The 20,136-nt window shown below is 40.8% G+C and overlaps 1 long non-coding RNA gene across 2 annotated transcripts; it reads left to right on the top strand.

The window, feature by feature from the left end:
• Positions 1-17,463: 17,463 nt before the first annotated feature.
• LOC149984086 (uncharacterized) lies at positions 17,464-19,739 on the top strand. 2 transcript variants are annotated; one of them, XR_016495611.1, is made up of 2 exons: positions 17,464-18,527; positions 18,862-19,739. It is a non-coding gene; the product is annotated as an uncharacterized LOC149984086 (long non-coding RNA). The 2 variants fall into 2 exon arrangements; XR_016495610.1 differs by having other exon boundaries at positions 17,464-18,546.
• The last annotated feature ends 397 nt before the right edge of the window (positions 19,740-20,136 follow it).

Below are 20,136 nucleotides of genomic sequence, written 5' to 3'. Positions count from 1 at the left end.
GAGCTTTGAAGGAATACGCAGATTTAAGGAGGAGTCCGAAATTTGTTTTCTAATAATCATAATCTTTTCCTCAAAGAAGTTCATGAATTTATCACTGCTAAAGTGAAAGTCATCCTCTCTTGGGGAATGCTGCTTTTTAGTTAGCTTTGCGACAGTATCAAAAAGGAATTTCGGATTGTTCTTATTTTCCTCAATGAAGTTAGAAAAATAGGATGATCGAGCAGCAGTAAGGGCTCTTCGGTACTGCACAGTACTGTCTTTCCAAGCTAGTCGGAAGACTTCCAGTTTGGTGTGGCGCCATTTCCGTTCCAATTTTCTGGAAGCTTGCTTCAGAGCTCGGGTATTTTCTGTGTACCAGGGAGCTCGTTTCTTATGAGAAATGTTTTTTGTTTTTAGGGGTGCAACTGCATCTAGGGTATTGCGCAAGGTTAAATTGAGTTCCTCAGTTAGGTGGTTAACTGATTTTTGTCCTCTGGCGTCCTTGGGTAGACTGAGGGAATCTGGAAGGACATCAAGGAATCTTTGTGCTGTCTGTGAATTTATAGTACGACTTTTGATGATCCTTGGTTGGGGTCTGAGCAGATTATTTGTTGCAATTGCAAACGTAATAAAATGGTGGTCCGATAGTCCAGGATTATGAGGAAAAACATTAAGATCCACAACATTTATTCCATGGGACAAAACTAGGTCCAGCGTATGACTGTGACAGTGAGTGGGTCCAGAGACATGTTGGACAAAACCCACTGAGTCGATGATGGCTCCGAAAGCCTTTTGGAGTGGGTCTGTGGACTTTTCCATGTGAATATTAAAGTCACCAAAGATTAGAATATTATCCGCTATGACTACAAGGTCCGATAGGAATTCAGGGAACTCGGTGAGGAACGCTGTATATGGCCCAGGAGGCCTGTAAACAGTAGCTATAAAAAGTGATTGAGTAGGCTGCATAGATTTCATGACTAGAAGCTCAAAAGACGAAAATGTCATTTTTTTTTTTGTAAATTGAAATTTGCTATCGTAAATGTTAGCAACACCTCCGCCTTTGCGGGATGCACGGGGGATATGGTCACTAGTGTAGCCAGGAGGTGAGGCCTCATTTAACACAGTAAATTCATCAGGCTTAAGCCATGTTTCAGTCAGGCCAATCACATCAAGATTATGATCAGTGATTAGTTAATTGACTATAATTGCCTTTGAAGTAAGGGATCTAACATTAAGTAGCCCTATTTTGAGATGTGAGGTATCCTGTTCTCTTTCAATAATGACAGGAATGGAGGTGGTCTTTATCCTAGTGAGATTGCTAAGGCGAACACCGCCATGTTTAGTTTTGCCCAACCTAGGTCGAGGCACAGACACGGTCTCAATGGTGATAGCTGAGCTGACTACACTGACTGTGCTAGTGGCAGACTCCACTATGCTGGCAGGCTGGCTAACAGCCTGCTGCCTGGCCTGCACCCTATTTCATTGTGGAGCTAGAGGAGTTAGAGCCCTGTCTATGTTGGTAGATAAAATGAGAGCACCCCTCCAGCTAGGATGGAGTCCGTCACTCCTCAGCATGTCAGGCTTGGTCCTTTTTGTGGGTGTGTCCCAGAAAGAGGGCCAATTATCTACAAATTCTATATTTTGTGAGGGGCAGAAAACAGTTTTCAACCAGCGATTGAGTTGTGAGACTCTGCTGTAGAGCTCATCACTCCCCCTAACTGGGAGGGGGCCAGAGACAATTACTCGATGCCGACACATCTTTCTAGCTGATTTACACGCAGAAGCTATGTTGCGCTTGGTGATCTCTGACTGTTTCATCCTAACATCGTTGGTGCCGACGTGGATAACAATATCTCTATACTCTCTACACTCGCCAGTTTTAGCTTTAGCCAGCACCATCTTCAGATTAGCCTTAACGTCGGTAGCCCTGCCCCCCGGTAAACAGTGTATGATCGCTGGATGATTCGTTTTAAGTCTAATACTGCTGGTAATGGAGTCGCCAATGACTAGAGTTTTCAATTTGTCAGAGCTAATGGTGGGAAGCTTCGGCGTCTCAGACCCCGTAACGGGAGGAGTAGAGACCAGAGAAGACTCGGCCTCTGACTCCGACCCGCTGCTTAATGGGGAAAACCGGTTGAAAGTTTCTGTCGGCTGAATGAGCGACACCGGTTGAGCGTTCCTACAGCATTTCCTTCCAGAAACCGTGAAAAAGTTGTCCGGCTGCGGGGACTGTGCCAGGGGATTTATACTACTATCTGTACTTACTGGTGGCACAGACGCTGTTTCATCCTTTCCTACACTGAAATTACTCTTGCCTAGCGATTGCGTCTGAAGCTGGGCTTGTAGCACAGCTATCCTCGCCGTAAGGCGAGTACAGCGACTGCAATTAGAAGGCATCATGTTAATGTTACTACTTAGCTTCGGCTGTTGGAGGTCCTGACGAACCACGTCCAGATAAAGCGTCCGGAGTGAAAAAGTTGAGGAGGAAAAAACAAAAATATAAACGGTAATTAAAAAGTAAAAACCGTAAATTTGTCAGGTAGCAAAACAGGTTGGCAACAAAACGCACAGCAAATTTAAAACAAGTCTGCAAGTCGTGTCGCCTAAGGCATGTCGCCTAAGGCATGTTCACACAGGTGAGCAGGGACCCTGGGCATCTTTCTTTTGGTGTTTTTCAGAGTCAGTAGAAAGGCCTCTTTAGTGTCCTAAGTTTTCATAACTGTGACCTTAATTGCCTATAGTCTGTAAGCTGTTAGTGTCTTAACAAGCTTTCCACAGGTGCATGTTCATTAATTGTTTATGGTTCATTGAACAAGCATGGGAAACCGTGTTTAAACCCTTTACAATGAAGATATGTGAAATTATTTGGATTTTTACGAATTATCTTTGAAAGACAGGATCCTGAAAAAGGGACGTTTCTTTTTTTGCTGAATTTAGGTCAGACTTTGGCATTGTTTTTCTCAGTAAAAGACAACACTGCTTTAGTCATTTGCTTTATACGGGTCCACGGTCCTCTCAGAAGGTATGCATCAGTTCTGGGTTCAAATATTATTTCAAATAATTTCAAATAATTAAGCTGTGCTTGTAAGAGCTTGCATGTCGTAAATATAAAATCCCCAACCATCTGGCATCCCAGATAGGCTACAGCTAATGCTCAAAGTATTTCAAAGATTTCAAATAATACTTGAACCCAGGTCTGGTATGTGTGTTTCATACTAGAAAGGTCCTCGATGCGATCCTGAGGCCTTGTTTGCATCACTTGAGCTCAATGCTTCAAAACACAAATGTTAGAGCGGACGCCCAGTGTGGTGTTCAATGTAGCCTCACCCCGGCAATATTTCAGTTCCTGTGACCTGCCATGCCCGTGAACCAGTACCACCCACCGCTCAGATTATCTTTCCATGTTCTTTCAGAGATGAAACTCTGTGGAAAAGAGGGGGGAAAAGTGGAGTATATAAAAAATGCAATTGACTTTAATAACTTATGTATTGGGATACCATGGTTGGTGCATTGACAGCAATGACACTTGTGTCATAAAGGAGAGATCTCTTGCCATTTTTATGACCTATTATAAAAATGTATTTATTTAGTAATTTAAGAGAAAGGCGCCTAAATTGTCAAGTGAAGCAGATGTAGATAAGATAACTTGAAAAAACTATATACAATCGATGCCCCTTCTCCATATATTCTTTGAGTCCTTATTATTGGACTTGTTTTGTTTTTGGGAGTCTTGAGCTCTTGGCCTCTTTTGGCCTTGAAAGAGGAGAGCTTGTCTCTCTACCAGTCGAGTGGGCAGTCTGGTGTCTGCTACTCTGCACTGCTGCAATGGTTCCCTCCTCCTTTGGCTGTGGCAAGTGTCCACAGCCCCAGTCTGGCCTCTCTGGCCTTGCAGTATATCGTTCCAACCTAAGGCCTTAACCTTCCCTTCAGCCCATCCTACACAAAGCTCTACTGGATGAATGTTCTCCTTCAAAAATACCCCCAAAAAACACCAAGTGCTGGGCAGGAGTGACCTGACCCAGAGTTTTGAGGACTCCAAGCCAGACATGGCCCTTCAGAAGCCTTACTGACTCTCCAAAGACTTTAAATATGGAGTCTCGTCTCCACATAAGCCGTACACAACCGACTGAACCGACCGCTAACGACACCAGATATAGGTCGCTACTTGCTAAAAGCCATGTGGACATTCTTTATTGTATGCTCTTCGTGCCCCAAAAACAAATCCGCTGCCCGAACTTCTGACATAACAAGATAATCACACATTTCTGGCCGACGGGCCATTTGATTTATAAAGTGATTTGTGGGAGAAAAAATAGAAGAAAAAAAAGTATTGTCCACGGAACGGCCACAGGGCTCTTCCACTATTCCAGAGAATTCTGGGATGGTAGTAAATTAGTATGTGCCCTTTTTTTCTTCTCTCTCTCTATTCCCCCAATGATCCATTATATGACAGTAAATCGGGGCCTGGAGTTGAGGGGTCCCCAACAATGTCCTCCCTCCCCCTGCACCCCCTTCGTCAGGATACAAGAGATTTGGATGTGCAGAGCTCTACTCAACCTCTGATGTCAAAGATGACTTAATCCAGGGTTTACAACAGGCCTTAAACACAGCTTGCAGATCCTGAAATGGAGAGAAAAAATGAAAGATGGGAGAGATATAATTGTCTTCTTACATCCGCAAAAGGTATTTTCTCTACACATCCTCAAATATGCTCCTTATGATTTATCATATAGCGCATAGTAGGGATTTAAACTGAACCCAAAGCATTGACTAAACTTACATTATACGTTAATTTAGCAGTAGAATGTATGGTCCCATCTAGGTTGAAAATCTTTCTCTCAAAATTCATTCAATTTAAACTGAAATTAATCTATTTAAAATATCATTCTGATGGATAAAGGTGGTGCACATACAAGAAGGCGATGTACCATTTCTGTTGACTCTTTTTCTCAGAGTGAAAAAAGTATTTGGCCCATATTTCTATTGCCCTACACTCAATTTAACTTTACTAAAAGCCTCCTGGTTGGTAGTCCTCCCCTGCAAGCTCAACCTTCCGACCCGAGGTCCCAGTCCCTGGAGAATGCTAGATTAGCTAGTTAGAGATGAGATAGTGGCAAATACCTAGTGGCAAATACCCAGCACTCCTTTACCTTACAGTCCTAAATGGGGTTCTATGACTGATAAGAGGGTGGTTTGGATGAGGAAAGGAAGCCACCCCCCCAAAAAAGGAGACATTGGAAGCAGGAAACAAGCTATCCATTTCATACCCCCTTCCATTTACCATGCCACCTGTTGGACATGATCATTACCAAGGAGCTGTGGGGCAAAGGAGAGGGCTGAGCTGGCCATTTATATAAACAAACCCCGGACAAAACTGTCTAATTATCCCCCACGGCCCCCAGTCCCTGGACCCCAGGCCCCCTTAGGCCCCCAGCTCTCTCCTCACGGATCCAGCCCCATTTGCTGGCCTGGCCCAGGGCCAACACTGCAGGCTGGTATCTGTAAGCAGTCTGAGCACATCCTAATGACAGCTCTCTTTTAATCCCCAGGCTGTATAATTGCCCGGGGTAGCTTACAGATGGTCTGTGGGCGCTAGTCCAGGTCAGTCATAAGGAGGGTCAAGGCGAGGTTTACGTGAACATTACGACGTATGTGGGCCTAAATAAAAATGGCTGTATCATTTACAAATGGTGAGGACTCGTGTTGTAGTAGCGATGTCTTGATCCGAACAAGCGGTGGAACTCGGAATGTTTGACGTACCACGGGCAAGGTGAAAATACATGGTGTCTAAAGTGTCCGTGCACTTCTTCAAGGATGCCTTGTGACACAACTAGTTCAAAATTGTCAGTGGTCAGTTGCCCGGTAGCGTTTGGAATTCTTCGAGTGAGTCTAATACTACTTTGAATGTGACCGAAGTCTGAGTTAATTGGCCATCTGTGAGGAAATCGTTGACATTGAGGACCTGTCTTGATGGGTCATTGCTAGAGAGCAAATGAAAAATGTGCACCTGTGCAAAACTTAAGAGATTTCAATTAATCGTAAAACCATAACAGTTTTAGGTAGGATTAGCTATAGAAAATACTTTCCAGTTCAAAGTCAAAATACAACATAGTACATTTACAATGAACAGGACATCTAAAACATCCAGGAAACTTCGTGCTAAGCATCTGCACATCTGTCCCATTTACTCACTACAACTGTTTTGTCAGGGAATGATCAGGTTTGTCCACCACTGAACCAGGGCAGATAATTCCCCCACCCACCTTCCTAAACCTGCTATTTGCTATTGGGGGGGGGCACATTCCCCTGGGTTGGGGCATTAAGGTCTTAATTAGGACACAAGGGGAAAGATTAAACGGGGGAGGGGGGGGGGGGGGGCGGGGGGAACTCGAGACGATCATCTTCCCCAGTTCAAGGCTAATTGCTGAAAGGGATCTGACATGGAATGGCATCAGGAGACAGGGAGAGCATCATAAGTTATTGATGTGAGGCCATGTCTAAATATTCTAATTTTGAACATCTTGATATTATAGCTCATCATACAGACGGGGTTCATATGGTACATCTCCAGGACACGAGGCCATTCATTCTAATGAGGCTCATTTACATGGCTAAAATATCTAATTTGATGTTTATTCTTCAAATCGAAATAGCCAAAGCATATCAATTAGGTGGCTACTAATGCGTAGGCCAAACATTCTGATAATGTCAACAGGGCTGAAAATATAGGCCGGCGCTCGGGCCTATGCCTATGCTGCCTCAATATATATTTTTCCTACCGATGATGTGTAGTCTACAATCGTCAAATATTGCTTTATTTAGTTGACAAATTAAATCATTTGTTTCAAACTTTCAAACACAATATCCCTTACTGAAAACGGCAGTTTGCATCATCTCCTGGAGGTTTTCCCGCCACTGCTGGCTAATCACAGGTGACCTGCACGAGCGCCAGCTGAGGTGTGTTGGAACTGGGAAATCCACCAACGACGAGCAGGTAAATCAATATGTACATCCACTAAAAAAATACTATAATTATTTACCAGTAACGTCATTGACTGTTTATTACGGGGGGCTTATTACGAGGGGCTTATTACGAGGGGCTTATTACGAGGGGCTTCTGCTTCCGTTTCCATGCAAAACCTACCTGAATGACTGTAGATAATGTTGTCTACTTTTTGTGTTACAGACATGGGTGTCACAAATTGTGTAGCATTTTCGTTCTTCGTGTCCAAAGAATATAATAGCAACTATCGGTGACACTTTCTTTGGATAGTCCATCTGTAGATTCACTAACATTTCAACGATATCTACTAACCCTAACCTTAAGCCTTATCCTAACCCTTATTGTAAACTTAACCCTAACCGCAACCTTAGCAAGCAGTTGCTTATCAACAGATAGATTGTTTGTTTATAGTATTACCATCTGTAGAGCATCTACAGAGCATCCACAGATGGACTATCTGGACTATCCAACTAAAGCGTAACCCAACTTTCAATACGCAGCCTACTGTACTGTAGGTCTATGCTGCAGAATTTCTCTAGTATCCAATGTGGCTGCAAATAGGCGTTACAACTGTGAACATAAACAATTACAAATGCCATACATACTTCACAACAATTAAAGTGCACTTAGTCAAGGGAATTATAACAGCTGCAAAGAGCAAATATCTTTGATGGGGTAAGATTGTGTTTTCCAAACACATATTGCTGTGATTATCAGGAAGGCTGTGTTTATAGGAATGCATTCTATTGATTTAAGTTTACTTGGCTACAAAATAACTCTATATTCAGGAATTCTAGAGACAGTTTGAAGTTATTAATGATGACGAGTAAGTTGCTGGCTACAAAGATGAGGATATTACTGCTGCTGGTTGTCATAATTATTCCACACATAAAGAAGTACAGTATAGATAATGACCACAAAGTGAAATAAATCCATTCCAGTTAATAATCCAGTTAATACCATGATCATGTCCTCCAGCATGACTCATTCTCAACACATCTGTTTCTGGATAAATTACCAGATTTGTGTGAACAAAGGAGGAACGCAGCGCTGCTGTTCAAAAGATCATCAGAAATGATTCCCTTGGCAGGGGTCTCTACAAGACCTTTTGAGGGTAGTTTAATGCAAGCCTGATTCAATAAAAAGATCAATGTTTTTCACAAACTTTTATAGACCTCTGTTCAATCAATGTAATTCAAATAAGACATCCTCTCCTTTTTCTTTGACTATTAGATCTTTGCTTTGCCTTACGATGAGAGACAATACATTGCGTTGAACGGAGCAGGCACAAGCAGGCCACCACAAGGATATCCCCTCCTTCCAGCTTTCTTTATCACAGTAAGTCTTTTTTTGATGATTATAAATGATTTGCCAGCCTGCTCAAAACATCAAAATGTCAGCTCGTTCATCTCCCAAGTAAAAGAGTGATCCCCAGCTTTTGAAGCAGTTATATGTGAATGGGGGTAAAACCCTTATACAATTTCCACTTGAAATAGGAAGACAGGGTCTTCGGGGAGACACTAAATTGAAACTAAGGCTGTGCCTGATGGACCACAGGATATGCCTGCAAATTTAGACATATCAAAATGGCGAAAAAGTCTGTTAGTGCCCATTCATATAAACTGAATGGCTTGTAATGTTCTCAGTTCCTTGGAGGATACTTGCAAGGTTGAGAAAAGACTGCAGGAAGAGCAGAATGGTTTTGACATAACTTTATTTTAGTGCGCTACAGGTTTTCTCTCCTCCCCGCGGTTTAATGTTATATTCCACTGGGTCCCGGAAGACAGCAGCCCAGTAAATCCCTACTGCTCGACTTTAAAGGAAACACTATCTGAAGACAGGTGAAAAACAGAAAGAAAAATACACCCAGCCCCTCTTGCCCAATGCATTCCCCTCTCTAGAGAGTCATCATCTTCCAGCCCTTCAAAATAATGGCTCGGGGACGAGGTTTAAATTTAGCCAGAGAGCAAATTATAATGATAAAATAATATCGACTCACTTTTGAAACTGTAATTCATTTGATTAAAAAGTTACACTTACATATTGCAGGTGGCCTTCGTGTGCTTTTTGGTTAAGCATGATTTTATGTAAGGGGGTATCTGGTTTTGGTTTTCAGGCCCCAATTGCAACTATTAGTGTGGACTAGGTCCCGCTTGGGGGGGGGGGGGGGGGGGGGGGGGGATCTCCTTGCTGGAAGTGGGAGTGTTTGAAACCACACAGGAGATGCTCTAGAGGGGGACGAATTAGGAAGTCTTCACTTAGCCGGCCGTAATGAAGTGAGCCGATGTGCACTGCTGTAAGGTTTAACATTTTCCCTTTTTTATTGGAGGAAGGAGGTTAGGGGTTGAAAAGTAAACAATGAGAAGGTCTGCAGCCACGTCAACTGCTCCCCACGCGCTTCAAAGGACCTTCCACATGTTTTCGAGATTTGAAGCAAAACTGAGCTATTGCTGTTTCAAGAGCGCCTTGTTGTTGATGTTTTTTTTCCTTCTGTTTGTTTAATTCCCAGCTTCGCTTTCCCCCATATGCTCTAATGTGTTTCTGCCGCTCTGAAATCTGTTCATTTGCATTTTCCAAATGTATAGCTTTTAGATGGTTATCAGGATCAGGGGAGTGTGTCGTGTTGTGGGGGAGTGAAGACATCAACCATCTGGTAACCCTCAGTGTTTGTTGTTGTAAGATAAATAGAAGTGTACTGGCTTGTCAATGGTATCCCAAACACCACTGAGTGCTTTGTGGGCTCATCAGACACTTCATCTTACAGTACAATAAATAGATAAAACATGGGATCCTTTACGTGCCCCATTTTTCCTTCCAATATTATCCCATGATGATTATTTGTAAATTATTAGGGTGTTAACCTTCAAATTGCTCAAGTTGAATCATATCAATCAATCAAACTGCTCAAGTTGAATCATATCAATCAATATACCGATATCAAGCTGTTAGCCATGTTTAGTTATTTTCTCTATGATGTTAATCAATTAATGCAGTCACTAAAATCGTCTTGACATACAATTTTAAGGCTGCTAACCTCATTGTAAAAACATTATCAGCTAACTCCGCCCCTAGCACAACCTAGGAACTGTGTACAAAGAGGCCAAATCTAGTGTACTGCACAGGCTCTGGCTTTACTTTACCACAAGCATGGTACAGCTACATCAATATAATAGTTTCATTGTTACCTTGCTATGATTTGTTAAGCCGTAAACTCATTATTCTTTACTTAAAGGTAATCAACGATTCTCTCTGGGCCAGACATTACAGGACACAATATTTATGTATTTGCTCTAATCATCGCGGTTCATTTATTTTAAGACTATTGAAATAAACTGATGAGAGTATTACCAGCTGGCTAATAGAAGAGGAATGAGAAAAACAGCTAGCATGCAAACGATATGGCAACAGTTAGTTGCCATGGTGCGCACTGTCCATGAGGCATTTCAAAACAAACATAATTGACGGGAGCAACTACACTGAGGAGTTCTGGATTGACTGCAACATCTGCTTGGATCTGCAAACGAAGCTTCAGGACGATGTTTCATCTCAATCACAATGAAGTGAGATTAGTCAATTATAGATACTACAATAAAGTATCTTGGACCTGCAGATTATTTAAACAAAACCAAATGCATGGATTCAAACAGGTAGTAGAGGAACAAAATGTTTTTAGCAAGTACGTATGAGACATATACTTGGATTTTTTTTTATTACACTGTAAAAAATGTAGTTGTTTCAACTAATTATTATTAAGTAACTGGTTGCACAGCCTTTTATTAGTTTACTCAACTTTTCGGTCCAAGTGTCACCTGAACTAAAAACATTTAGTTGGCCCAAACTTAGCTCCAACTTGAAAACGTTGGCAAAAATTCGGTGAATTTAAAACGATATTTGCTCAACTTGTCTCATATGTTCATTCATGTTCATTGTTTTTTACAACTTAACTAAGAAAGGCTGTGCAAACAAACACTGCTTTCAACTTACATATTTGACACACATAATTACATTGTACATGATCATTAATGCAGTAATTATTGTTCAACATGTCCTCACCTGGGATTTGAACTTACCTCTTGTTTCATGGTATTCTGCACTTCCTGCTCTGCCACCATGTCTGTGTCAATTATCAGTTAATCTGACTATTCTCTCTTCATTTATTTATTTCAGCAATTTTTTGTTTTTCTCTATAGTTAATGTATAAATGAACATGCACAATGCAATCATGTATGTCAACTTGTGTCAAATATGTACAGTGCCTTCAAAAAGTATTCGCACCCCTTGACTTTTTCCACATTTTGCTGTGTTACAGCCTGAATTTAAAATTGATTAAATTTAGATTTTGTGTCATTGGCCTACACACAATACCCCATAATGTCAAAGTGGAATTATGTTTTTATAAATTGTACAAATGAATAACAAATGATAAGCTCAAATGTAATAAGTACTCAAGTATTCAATCCCTTTGTTATGGCAAGCCTAAATAAGTTCAGGAGTAAAAAATTGGCTCAACATGTCACAAAATAAGTTGCAAAGACTCAATATTAGTGTTTAACAGGATTTTTGAAGGACTCCCTCATCTTTGTACCCTACACATACAATTAATTATCTGTAAGGTCCCTCAGTTGAGCAGTGAATTTCAAACACAGATTTAACAACAAAGATCAGGGAGGTTTTCCAATGCCTCGCAAAGAAGGAACCTATTGGTAGATGTTCATATTTTCTATAATGGTGGTGGCTGCATCATAGGGAGTTTTTGGATAAAAATAAACAATATGCAGCTATAAGCACAGGCAAAATTCTAGAGAAAAACTTGGTTCAGTCTGATACAGACACTGGGAGAAAAATGTACCTTTCAGTAGTACAATAACACAAAACCCAATGCCAAATGTACACTGCTTACCAAGTTGCTTAAAAATATTATATTGAATGTTAACGAGTGTCCTGGTTACAGTTTTGACTAAAATCAGCTTGAAAATCTATGGCAAGACTTGAAAATGGCTGTCTAGCAATGATCAACTACCAACCTGACAGAGCTTGAAGAATAAAAAAATAACAAGTGCAAATATTGTACAATCCAGGTGTGCAAAGCTCTTAGAGACTTACCCAGAAAGAATCACAGCTGTAGTCACAGCCAAAGCTGATTCTAACATGTATTGACTCTGGGGTGTAAATTCTTATTCAAATTTGATATTTCTGTGTTTATTTTTCAATCTGTTAAAATGTCTAAAAACATGTTTACACTTTGTCATTATGGACTATTGTGTGTAGATGGGTGAGAAAAAAACTAACAATTTAATCCATTTTGAATTCAGGATGTAACACAACAAAATGTGGACTAAGTCAAAGGGTATGAACACTTTCTGAAGGCACTGTAAGATAAAATATTTTATGTTTAAAGCACTGTGTTCAAAGCCTTTTTTTTTGGTAAGATGCCCAAATAATAATTTCTAATTGAATGATGAAATTAGACAATTTGAGCAACACATAATTTTAAGATGACTGAATTTTGGCCTACGTTTGGAGAACATTTTGGGCCAACTAAAAAACAACTAGATGTTTTTTTACTGTGTAGTGGGGCTTGCGAAGCAAGAGTCCTCACTATAAATCTTTTACATATTTCTAACTTATTAGTATTATTCTTCAGCACACTACTCCTTTTACACGTTTAAGCTAGAAATGCCTTTCAAACTTTAACAAGTGTAGACTGGTCTCGATTGAGTTGCTTAAATTCGCCTTTTTAATATATTTTATACTTTTAACTGTTAACCTTTTTGTCTGTCTTTTTGTCCATCCACTTTCAATGGATTTCCTCAGCATTCTAAAGGTCCATTTGTGATATCATCACTCCCAACGTTTTATTCTATTCGTGTAACTTTTGACAGAAATCAGCTACTTTGACCACTTTCCCAAAAATGTAGGCAAGAAATTGGAGGGTATGACATCTAGGTCTTCTTCCCTGCAGTGGAAGCTGGTGGGAAGAGCTATAGGAGGACAGGCTTATTTTAATGGCTGGAATGGAATAAATTGATAGATATCAAACATATAGAAACCACATTTGTTATTCCATTCAATTTATTCCATTCCAGCCATTACAATGAGCCCGTCCTCCTATAGCTCCTCATACCAGCCTCCACTGCTTCCAAGCTATTGAAATCTGTAATCAGAACAGAATTATCTGGTACCAAACAACGTTGTAGCTGTTTTAGTAACCGCATAAACAAAACAAAAATGTGTGTTTAGAAACAACTGCCATTTTGACCACTCCCCCTAATAAGAGCATGTGAAATCTTTGTCTACTTCTCTGCTATTTTAATCTGAAGTCAGAAAAAATATTCTACCTATCAAAAGTCAGTTGTTTATTAGAGTTTAGAGTGATACAAAATAGCTAGCCAGTGTCAGCTAATTACTCTCCCATGTCCATTTCTATGAATAGTCAATTGCAGAACCACCATTTATTTTCTCTCGTTTCAACAATTCAGCAATTTTTGACAGCCCACAACAACCAGAAATAGGATTTTAGCAAAGCTTTAAAAATTCTTAAGGCTAGGGGGCACTATTTTCACATCCAGATGAAAAGTGTGCCCAAAGTATACTGCCTGCTACTCAGTTTCAGAAGCTAGGATATGCATATTATTAGTATATTTGGATAGAAAACACTCTGAAGTTTCTAAAACTGTTTGAATGATGTCTGTGAGTATAACAAAACTTTTTGGCAGGTGAAACCCCGAGGACAAACCATCCAGGAATTGTATTTTTGAGGGCACTCTTTTAAATGGGTTTTCATTGGGAATCTACAATTCTAAGGCAGTTGCTTGCAGTTCCTATCGCTTCCACTGGATGTCAACAGTCTTTAGAAATTGGTTGATGTTTTTCCTTTGAGAAATTAAGAAGTAGCCCTGTTCAGAACGAGGGTCAAATGAAGTGTGCTGTTTGATAGAGGCGCGTGAACGACAGAATTTATTGAACAAAAGGACCATTTGTGATGTTTAATGGAGTGCCAACTGAAGAAGATCTTCAAAGGTAAGGCATGCATTATGTTATTTCTGACTCTTGTGTTGTGCCTGGCGGGTTGAATTATGATTTTCCTGTGTATGTTTGATGGGGTGCTATCCTCAGATAATAGCATGGTTTGCTTTCGCCGTAAAGCCTTTTTGAAATCTGTCACTGTGGCTGGATTAACAAGAAGTTCATCTTTATTCCGGTGTATAACACTTGTATGATTTATGAATTATAATTATGAGTATTTCTGTTTTTGAATTTGGCGCACTCCTATTTCACCGGGTGTTGTCAAATCAATCGGCGCATGAAGGGATCACTAAGAGGCTTTAGAGGCCTATGTTACCTAGTTAGCACACCACCCTGCATCCCACTGCTGGCGTACCACTGAAGCTAGGAAGTGTTGATCCTGGTCGATCTCTAGAAAGTGTTGTTGGAGGGCCAGTAGGAGGCAATCTTTCTTCTGGTCCAGAAAGTATCCCAATGTCCCAGGGCAGTGATTGGGGACATTGCTCTGTGTAGGATGCTGTCTTTCAGATGGAATGTTAAATGGGTGTCCTGACTCTCTGTGGTCACTAAAGATCCCATGGCACTTCTTGTGTGTTAACCCTGGTGTCCTGGCTAAATTCCAATCTGGCCCTCACACCATCATGGCCACCTAATCATCCCCAGCTTCCAATTGGATCATTCTTCTCCCCTGTTACTGTTCCCCAGGTTGTTGCTGTAAATGAGAATGTGTTCTCAGTCAGCTTACCTGGTAAAATAAGGGTTCAAAAAGCTATATAGTATCAGTGTCTTTCAGCTGGATGCATCTCATATCTTTGGTTAGTTGCCTGGCCTAGCATAGCTAGCCAGCTATCCCACACTTACTTTACACATTCAATGTCGACTATGTAAACTTAATGTGCCCACACAGCTAAGTTTTCGAGCATGCAAACAATTTAAAAACTGACTTTAGGGCTAACGTTACCAGGCAGGCTACCCATAGAGAGACACAGTTTATTATTTATTTTCTCTGCACTTGGAATTCTGCTGTAGGCCTACAGATGAAGTCGGAAGTTTACATACACTTAGGTTGGAGTCATTGAAACTTGTTTTTCAACCACTCCACATATGTCTTGTTAACAAACTATAGTTTTGGCAAGTCGGTTAGGACATCTATTTTGTGCATGACACAAGTAATTTTTCCAACAATTGTTTACAGACAGATTACTTCACAGGTCTGGTTCATCCTTGGGAGAAATTTCCAAATGCCTGAAGGTGACGTTCATCTGTACAAACAATAGTACGCAAGTATAAACACCATGGGATAACTCAGCTATCATACCGCTCAGGAAGGAGACATACTCTGTCTCCTAGATATGAACATACTTTGGTGCGAAAAGTGCAAATCAATCCCAGAACAACAGCAAAGGACTTTGTGAAGATGCTGAAGGAAACAGGTACAAAAGTATCTATATCCACAGTAAAAAGGAGTCCTATATCGACATAACCTGAAAGGCTGCTCAGCAAGGAAGAAGCCACTGCTCCAAAACTGCCATAAAAAAAGCCAGACTACGCTTTGCAACTGCACATGGGGACAAAGATTGTACTTTTTGTAGAAATGTCCTATGGTCTGATGAAACAAAAATAGAACTGCTTGGCCATAATGACCATCGTTATGTTTGGAGGAAAAAGGTGGAGGCTTGCAAGCCGAAGAACATCATCCCAACCGTGAAGCACGGGGGTGGCAGCATCATGTTGTGGGAGTGCTTTGCTGCTGGAGGGACTGGTGCACTTCACAAAATAGATGGCTTCATGAGGATGGACAATTATGTGGATATATTGGAGCAACATCTCAAGACATCAGTCAGGAAGTTAAAGCTTGGTCGCAAATGGATCTTCCAAATGGACAATGACCCCAAGCGTACTTCCAAAGCTGTGGCAGAATGGCTTAAGGACAACAAAGTCAAGGTATTGGAACGGCCATCACAAAGCCCTGACATCAATCCTATAGAAAATTTGTGGGCAGAACTGAAAAATCGTGTGCGAGCAAGGCATACAAACCTGACTCAGTTACACCAGCTCTGTCAGGAGGAATGGACCTGTCACGACTTCTGCCGAAGTCGTTGCCTCTCCTTGTTCGGGCGGTGCTCGGCGTTCGACGTCACCGGTCTTCTAGCCATCATTGATCCATTTTTCATTTTCCATTGGTTTTGTCTTGTCTTCCCACACACCTGTTTTCAATCCCATTCATTACCTGTTGTGTATTTAACCCTCTGTTTCCCCTCATGTCTTTGTCAGAGATTGTTTATTGTCAGTGTAGTGTTTTTTTGTGTAGGTGCGCGATGGGTCTTCGAACCCATATTTGTTTATATTCAATTTTCTATTTAGTGTTATGGAGCATGTTACTTGGACATATATTAAAAGACTCCATTTTACACTCAGTTTGACTCTCCTGCGCCTGACTTCCCTGCCACCTCTGACAGGACCAAAATTCACCCAACTTATTGTGCTACCAAATTCTAATTGAGTGTATGTAAACTTCTGACCCACTGGGAATGTGACAAAATAAATAAAAGCTGAAATAAATCAATCTCTACTATTATTCTGACATTTCACATTTAAAAAAAAAGTGGTGATCCTAACTGACCTAAAACAGGGAATTTTTACTATGATTAAATGTCAGGAATTGTGAAAAACTCGTGAAAAACTGAGTTTAAATGTATTTGGCTAAGGTGTATGTAAACTTCCAACTTCAACTGTATATCCTCAGTGAGTAATCACAACATACTGTATCACCTCACACTATACACTGTAGCAATAAACAGTAATTTACTCCAACACACACACACACACACACACACACACACACACACACACACACACACACACACACACACACACACACACACACACACACACACACACACACACACACTGTGTCACGCCTTGACCTTAAGAGAGCCTGTTTATTTCTCTATTTGGTTAGGTCAGGGTGTGATTTGGGTGGGCATTCTAGTTTTCTATGTCTTTGTTGGCCGGGTATTACTTAGGCAGCCTGTTTTTTCACCTGAGTTTGTGGGATCTTGTTTTTGCTCAGTAGCTGTCTAACCTTGCAGAACTTTACGTTCGTCAGAGTTTGTTGTTTTGTCGGTGTTTCATCATTAAATTATCATGAACACTTTCCACGCTGCACTTTGGTCTCATTCATTCAACGACGGGTGTAACACAGTGGTGGAAAAAGAACCCATCATACTTGAGTAAAAGTAAAGATCCTTTAATAGAAATTGACTCACGTAAAAGTGAGTCACCCAGTAAAATACTACTTGAGTAAAAGTTTAAGTATTTGGTTTTAACTATACTAAGAATCAAAAGTAAATGTAATTGTGAGAATATACTTGTGTCAAAAGTAAAAGTAGAAATAGATGGAGCAAACTAGATGGGATAAAAAATGTTTTTAATGACGGATAGCCAGGGACACGCTCCAACACTTTACAAATGAAGTGTGTGTTTAGTGAGTGTCCGATCAGAGGCAGTAGGGATGACCAGCGATGTTCACCTGATAAGTGTGTTAATTAGACAATTTTCTTGTCCTTCTAAGCATTCAAAATGTAATGAGTACTTTTGGGTGTCAAGGAAAATGTATGGAGTAAAAAGTACATAATTGTCTTTAGGAATGTAGTGAAATAGATGTAATAGTTGTCAAAAATGTAAAGTAAATTACAGATACTCTAAAAAACGAAGTAGTACTTTCAAGGTTTTTTACATAATTACTTTACACCACTGAGCACACACACACACACGACACACACCTGGATACCCAACCCTTAAATCTGAACATCTTTCGGTGTCTTTCAACATTCATGATCCCCTTCCTCTCATGTGTGTCAGCTGAAATGTCATAAACATTACCAGAATGTAAGTCAACAGGCTGTGATTGACATACACTTAATCGTATATAGATTACCATAGTAGGAATAGAGGTTCTGTAATGCCCGGGGTGTAGTGGAGGAAGTAAGGTGCAGGAAACAGAGAGTTCAGGGTAGCAATACGTTTAATTCACCTCATAGGTGAAACTGACGCCAACCCAAACAAATGCCCCAAAACACGGGGAACTAAACAGTCCAGAAAATACACACATACACGGACAACCGTGACCTACAGTCGTGCACAAATGTACACTGAGAATAATCCCGCACACCCAGTAGGCGGGCCTGCTGGATAATAAAGCCCCACCAATAAACCTAATTAAACACAGGTGTAACTAATAAACAGACAAGGGGGAAAAAAAGGATCAGTGGCAGCTAATAGGCCGGTGACAACGAGCCCCGAGCGCCACCCGAACAGGAAGGGGAGCCACCTTCGGGAGGAGTCGTGACAGGTTCACTTATTTTTGTTTCAGACCTTCTTTAAACTTGTTGTTCTGTCTTTCCTCCTCTCACAGTGGCTGCAGTAGAAGATTGTGTTCTTGCCAGACTGCTCATCCATGGCCAAGCAGTGTACAGAGTGGGCAGATACAGCTCAACCGTGCTGCCACTGAAATGTTTGTTTTGTGCAAGGGTTCAAGGTATTCTTCTCTATTAAAGGTACAATCTGTGATTGCCTCATAAATTATGGGGGATTTTAAAATGAAGGATTCATAGCCATTCATCCTGAAAGAATATACTAGCTTAGTTCATTTGTAAAGAAGTTATTTCTTTCCATTCTTTTCAAACAATGTATATCTTCAATAAAATGTAAAATAAAATGTTTTAAAGTGTACAAATTATGTTTATCTCGAGGATAGGTTTTCTCTCCGTTTTATAATATATTGCTCTGTTAAATGTTGGTCTGCACTATAGTAAATAAAACTACGGTTCTGCTGTAAGTCCAAAAAAACTATTATCACTCTGTTTCCACAGAGTGAGTTGTAGTTCCCACCGAATTGTGCTTTGCAGTGACACAGCTGTAATACCATCCAGGCCAAAGAGTATGCAGAGTCCACAGATCCAACTCACTGGCTCCCTGTCTCCCACCGCATTGACTACATGATCCTCCTTCTAACTTACAAAACTCATCACTACCTCCCCCCGTCCCTACGTCTCTGACCTTCTTCTCCGCTACCAAGACACACCTCATTCCGTACCACCACAGCAGGCCACCTTGTGGTTCCCAGATCCACGCTCCAGAGCTTCGCTGACAGGACTTTCTCCAGGTTTCCTTCAAGGATCTGGAACTCCCTCCCTCCAGCCACCTGTAACTCTTGAGTCCATCACCATCTTTAAGTCCCTCCTAAAGCCCCACCTCTTCACCATGGCCTAACCTTAAGCCCCGCCCACTACAACCCCTGGTTCAGACTCCCGTTTGTCAACTTTGACCGTCTCCGGAGAATCACCACCTTCAACATCAACCTCTAACATTTTCAAAAGCGACAACCACTAACAACAATTAGCAATCTGTTCTGTTGACTGTGTGAAGATGTGATGATATGCTTGACTCAGATTACTTATTCTTTTTGAGCTCCATTGGCACTTTCAAGTTTAATGTGGTGATTCTTTGGAGACCGTCCAGGTTAGCGGCATCAATGTTCTTGTCTTTCTCCCTCAGAGGGACATCTTTCTCCTTCCTGATGCCGGTGCTGTCCTGTAAAGGAGAGAGAGGGGGAGATGTTAGAGAGACAACTAAAATAATGTCTCATCAAATGTTAGAAACTAACACAGTGCCCAGTAACGATTGTCTTTCAAGTTTCAATACCTACCTTAATAATGATCAATAAATTGCAAGTCTGTTTGTCATTAAATAATTTGTCATTCTTCCTTTATCTCAAGGTAAAATAGTGCATTGTTGAACAGAAGTGTCATACATTACAGCATATCCACTTGGCAAACATGGGCAGAAGTGCTCCGAGGGAAAGGGTTTCCCCTTTCCGGCCATTTGGTCTCTTTTCCCACTGATCCCCCTCCAGCCCAGAGAGGACTTCAAGAACATCGCACTGTCATACAAATGCGTTGTGATAGTTTGCATATCGAGTAGGAGAGTGTATAAACGTTTAGTAGGCTAGTCTGAGTGTAATTACTTGTGATGAAATATGTGATCTAACTGCACCACAATCCAAAGTAATAAGGTTTATATACAGTACCAGTCAAACATTTGGACACACTTACAAATTCCAGGGTTTTTCTTTATTTTTACTATTT

This window comes from Oncorhynchus mykiss, chromosome 4 (assembly GCF_057628025.1).
Source record: "Oncorhynchus mykiss isolate SJ-2025 chromosome 4, ASM5762802v1, whole genome shotgun sequence".
NCBI lineage: Eukaryota > Metazoa > Chordata > Actinopteri > Salmoniformes > Salmonidae > Oncorhynchus > Oncorhynchus mykiss.
This window is presented reverse-complemented; position numbering and strand designations above follow the sequence as displayed.